This window comes from Bombus vosnesenskii, unplaced genomic scaffold, assembly GCF_011952255.1.
Source record: "Bombus vosnesenskii isolate JDL3184/JDL3185 unplaced genomic scaffold, Bvos_JDL3184-5_v1.1 scf7180000014790, whole genome shotgun sequence".
Taxonomy (NCBI): domain Eukaryota; kingdom Metazoa; phylum Arthropoda; class Insecta; order Hymenoptera; family Apidae; genus Bombus; species Bombus vosnesenskii.
In genome coordinates this window covers 33,123-38,966 of record NW_022883645.1, presented here as the reverse complement: position 1 = coordinate 38,966, position 5,844 = coordinate 33,123, and the positions used below count along the sequence as shown (strand labels likewise).

General features: G+C 36.6%; 1 pseudogene; it reads left to right on the top strand.

Moving 5' to 3' along the window:
* The first annotated feature begins 2,235 nt into the window (after positions 1 to 2,235).
* LOC117240567 lies at positions 2,236 to 4,059 on the top strand (annotated as a pseudogene).
* The last annotated feature ends 1,785 nt before the right edge of the window (positions 4,060 to 5,844 follow it).

Here is a 5,844-nt window from a genome sequence, read left to right as displayed (position 1 = left end):
TGTTTGTACTAACCGTTTAATTTTTTGTTCCAAAATTCTTATTCTTTATATTAGATGAATAATTCAAATATCTCACTGTGAAGTACCTGTGTTATTATTGATTGGTGTTTTATAATTATATTAAACAACGAATACTGAATAACGAAGTATTTTTCGGTTAAGGATTTCTTTCGTTATTCATAATTAATAATTATTATACATAGCAATTTCGACAAAGTAACGAAGATGTAGAGTCGAATTCGAGTACGATAAGTAGTCACAGAAAATTTATCTTTTCTTCAATTGATTGCGTCTGCTAGTTTAATGGTGTTTTATAAACGGGCCGCTTATCTTGAAAATGGTAAATCCATTTTCCTTTGTTTCGGAATATTGAAACATTACGTTCGATTGGACTATTTTACTACGTTTTATGACCTTGAGTGACCTTAAATGACCGCGATATTTAAATCCGTCTTCAAAAGAGCAACAATGGGACAAATAGGTATTCAAAACTACACGGCTACACTTAAAAAGAAACGAAGCCTATTAAAGTGTTCTTTAAAACTCGTAAACGCGTCCATCTGAGAAAAACTTTTTCCATCGCGTAATAGCCTCCTCGAAACCAAACAACTTTTGTTTCAAACATTTCCCTGCGTCTCAAAAAATTGAAAGAATTATTCAGGTGGTTTGCTGTTGAAGACTCAGCCTGTATATCCCCAAAATTCCATGTAGTTCTGATTGTTAGGCAAACTGATATTGTAATCTAACGCGAGTCAACCTCATCAAGGGGCGAGAGGGAGGGGGTGTCAATAGACTAAACACAGAAGTATTCGCCTCTATGTGTACCTCTATTCGCTTTGAACATGAACAGAAAGATAACAGTACGGAGTGGGTGAGAAAAGCATTAAGAATTTTGATCCAGCATTTTTTAATCTCTTTATTGCGACATGAAAACTACGGAAAAAGTAATTTAAAAAAGCGACCAGATATCAATGACCTACGAAAAAGATAAAATTCATCCGGACAGAAAGAAGGAAGAAAACTATTTAACGTTTCATCAGAGAAAAAGAATCGAGGAAAAGGCTTGGTTATTGATCTTGTGAGACAGGAACGTCATAAATGCTAGTATAGGTAATCTTGCAGAAGTTGTTAAGAATCTTTATCGTAGTTTGGTATGAAAAATATCGAATAATTTGGATTTCGAATCACATACAAAATAAGATGCAGGGGAGAGTCGCACAGTACCTTGTGCTAGAGTTGGTAAAAATGAAAATTTACAAAGTGACTTTATAGCACAAATGGAACTTGATAAAAGTAGGAAAATTAATTTTATGAAATTCAATAATACGAATTGACGAATTGACAATGTGCAAGAATAGTAATGTCGGAATTTGTAGGAAACGAAAAATTGTCGTCCAGTACCGATCAATTATTTAATTATTTGATCTTTTGCTCTAAATGGTTAATAATGTTTTAAAAAGTCCTCTAGATGTCAGTATACATATTCTTATTCAAATTTGATTATTATGTATATCGTATGGAAAATACTTAATATTTTCTTGATCTGCGCATTCGACGTGTGCCCAGACTTCACATTCGTCGTTTTTGAAACATTGAAAGCTTCAGTGACCTGTCTTTGGGCCATTTTATTTTTGAAGAGTAGCTTCGAAGCCCCATTCATGTTCTCCTCTGACCATTTCTCTCTTTTCTGTTTTGGACTTTCAAACATTTTTCTATGGGAAAAGGTAGAAGAAAAATTAAACGGACACCTTCTAATTTAGTCTCAGTTGCCAAAATATTGAACTTACAGGTAAAAGAAATTCGGTCTATGACTAAATCATCGGTATTGGACGACAAATACGTTGAACAAATACGTTTTAGATTATAATGTATATAATATACAAAGGAAATTATAAAAGTGGGGCAAATAACTTCGGTCGATTCACCGAATCGTAGCGAGAATTTACGCCTCTCGCTGACGCGTTTTCCTCGCGACCGCGTCTCTCCGCGAACGGTCGTAACAGTAATAATGCATTTCATTTTCTATGTCCATCGTGTGCTCAATAGTCGAACGTGTTATAAACGCGAGCATTTCCGGAAGATCATTGGCAAAGTGTACTAGCCCTTTCGCTACGGGCGGCCTCTTCGGCGCGGCAATGCTACTGAACGTGCCGCCGTGCCGAAATAGTGCACGGTGTTCGAGAAAGGTCGTCAGTGTCACGGTGACCGTGGGAATGCAGCGAAAGGATAATTATATCTCATATACCTTAGACATCAAAACAGGAAAACCATTATATTATTATTCCTGCGAAAAATGTACAAATCGACGTGTTATGTAAGACACATAAAATCCTAGAAATTAGACAACCAAGCTTAATTAGCAGTAAAACCGGGTGCATAATCACATACGATCATAATATCATGAAAATAGGAGGATCGCGTAAAAATATCTCTTACGAGCCCAAATTTAAGAATAGTATATACAGCTTCGAAGAAACAGATGTTCCAATATTAGAGAAAATATTAGAAACAGCTCCAAAGATAACTCACGATTTTAACCGATATAAAGCCAACCTCGATGCATTACAAACACAAATCAGTACCCTTCAATTTGAGCGACGCATAAATTCACTGAAGGAATATGGCATATCCACACTACACATATTAGGAATCGTAGTCCTAGGATTAGGAACAATATATGTGTCGGAGATGAAAGAACACCGGAGCCTTTGGAATTTTTGATAATCCCGCAATATTGTAACCTAGAGTCTACTATAGCTGTAATTAAACAATTGTAGTTATCCAATCCGATTGTAATTGTTCGAGAGTTGTGATAATGAACTTGGGCTCGAGGCGACAGCCAGTCGCCGAACGCAGCCGCGGTCACGGCATGAACGCTTTGTATAACAAAGGTATGGAGTAATTCTATAGCTCTCCTTAAAAGAAATATTCGTGGCGACACGCGACAGTAAACATTCCAACGGTTTCTGTCCCGTGGGTCGCCACACGCAGACCCTACTCTTCGAGTAAGATGATTGCCAGATGTCGATGCGTCTCCGCAGTACATGTTCGGCTAGCTCGAGGGCCCGTTATAAATCTTAAGATTTAGTCAACTAAAGTCCTTCAAACAGACAAACGGTCCTTGTCCCAACTACGGGAAGATAGAGGAGACATATTTTTCAACGGGCGGCGTCTCCCACTAGCAACTTTCCTTCGAGGGCGGCTAGCATCTTTTTCTAACCACCGATATGGAGATTGACCAATTAGTAGCAACGCCAATTTCCCTTACTTTCTGAACGAAGGCTTTTCTCGACGAATCCGATGATCTCGTATCCTTAGACACACCCCATTATAGTTTTCCTCTGTGGCATCATCGGGACGGGAAAGGCATTCTCGCTCGCGATCTCATTGATGAAAGGAGTAACCCAGTGAACATTACGCGTCCGACTTAGATTTTGTGAGTATGTTCATCTATCAACCCGTCGACCGCGGATTCGTTATTGAACCTAGGATCATTGTCATTAGTTTCTCGAGTACCTAACTACCGCGGTTATTTGTCCGGTTCTATAATAATCGTATTTGCACTAGTCAATGTCTTCTCTATTGCATAACGACAACGTGTAACCCAAACGAAGATTCGTTTCACGCCCCTAACCCTAATTCTAATGTAAACCCGACATATGTAATATACAAATGTAATATTCGAATGTCTACGCCGATCACTTCCTAAAAATGTATGTATCAAAATACTCTGCCCTACCGCTCGTGTAAACAGGATCGATCAAACATCAACAGTACCAAGGATGGTCACCTTCCGAAATATCACCGAAGACGAAGATGAGGGGATCATTCAACTTAGAAGCCCCATCAGAGCCTTACGCTTTAGCGGAGCAAAGCGAAGCTAAGGAGGGGGGAATGTCACGGTGACCGTGGGAATGCAGCGAAAGGATAATTATATCTCACATACCTTAGCCATCAAAGCAGTAACTAAGCAGTAACGGAATCCCTATGTGTCCGGCATCCAGCGATAACCCCTCCACAGGAACCAAACCCTTGATATAAAAATACCTCCCAAGTCAGTACTCGACATTCTATTCTGTTCTGTTAAAACATTCTGTATCGTTACTCTGTCAGTTTCTAATAAAATTTGTAATAACGATCATTATTGAAGTGCGAATCTCTCAGCTTACGTGCGGAACGTGAAATTACCCCGAATCGACGTGACATCAGCAACCGCGTTTACGCCTCACTGCAAACCAAGCTGCTCTGACGGTGTTTTTCGAAGAAAAAAGCTTTCCTCAAAACAGGGTATTTATAACTTCTTAACATACTCACTTTTAATTACAATTTCAAAACAAATAACGTTATAGAATATAATAATATAATATAATATAATATAATATAATATAATATAATATAATATAATATAATATAATATAATATAATATAATATAATATAATATAATATAATATAATATAATATAATATAATATAATATAATATAATATAATATAATATAATATAATATAATTGTATGGATACGAATAGCTTTTAATAATGGAATTGCGTGTGGTATTTTTCGAAACATGGTGTTACACACAGGACAGCATCACAAATCTGGCACTGGTATCGCGATTCGCTCCACATCAATCGATTATAATTGATAACACACTTCAGTTTTTTAATCATTTTTTGCGTGCGATAAAGACGTTTCGTATCAACAAATTTTTCATTGCGGAAAGAGGACAACATATTCAATGCCCTCTTGTCTCACCATTTTATTGCTAATAAAGGCTTGTACAATACTCGTCGTATGTAAAATACGAGATGTCTTACGCAGGGCGACTGTAATCACCCGTAATAGCGAAAGGGCTAATCCGATCGGTCGAGAACCATCCGTGAGAACTACTGCGATCCATAATCCGAATGTACTCCTTTTCATTTTGAGATATTCATCGAAATTTTCATCCGCGTTTCATCGAAAGTGATCATCCAAAAAGAAGAGTGCACAGAGTAGAAATAAATTCTATTTTTGGTGAGTTGACTGGTAATGAAACGGCACTGACTGATACAAACATTATATTTTATAACGTGTGTGTATGTTATATGCGTATTCAGACGAACAGTTTAGATTTCTGTGTCACATGCCACGCAAGATGAATATCGATCAACCACAGTTCTGAATTTTTGCAAATTAGTGGATATAAGTGTTATTAATATTTGTTTATACAAAGCACTTTCTACGAATAAAGGAAATAAGTGAAATAAATCAAATTTGAGATGTTATCCTGAATAAGAAACATGTAACAAGCATATATATTACTTTATCATGCTAAAAATTACTTCTAGTGTAATAATAATTGTCAGACCGTTTTGGAGACCAGTGGTTCATTCGGTGCAATCATCCAGTAAACTGGTCCTGAGTGATATTTGCCATGGCCGAACTTCAGGAACAAACTTGCAAAGTTTGTGCAATATGTAAGTTGTATACAAATTCAAAATTTCAATGGCAAAATGCCAGCTTTTTAGAGATTAATGAAGGTGCACTAGAAAAATTAAGTGAAGGAGTAGAAGATTCTCAAATCAACAGTGAATCGCGTGCTTTGCTTGTGAATGAAATTAATTTTGAATTTATTTCGTCCACAATAATTTGGCATGAATTGTTGTTTGCTATCTTTAGTGCTAGCAAAAGTTTACAGAACATCGAAAATTTAATTTCACCTGCGATCTCAGTTCAGCCATACATCTCCTAAAAGGATTAAAAGATTTTTTTACAAATTTTCAAAATAATAGCTATTTTAGAACAAGGGTAGTGGAAATACATAAACATTTTGTTAATAGCGACGTGTATGTACTGATAGGAAC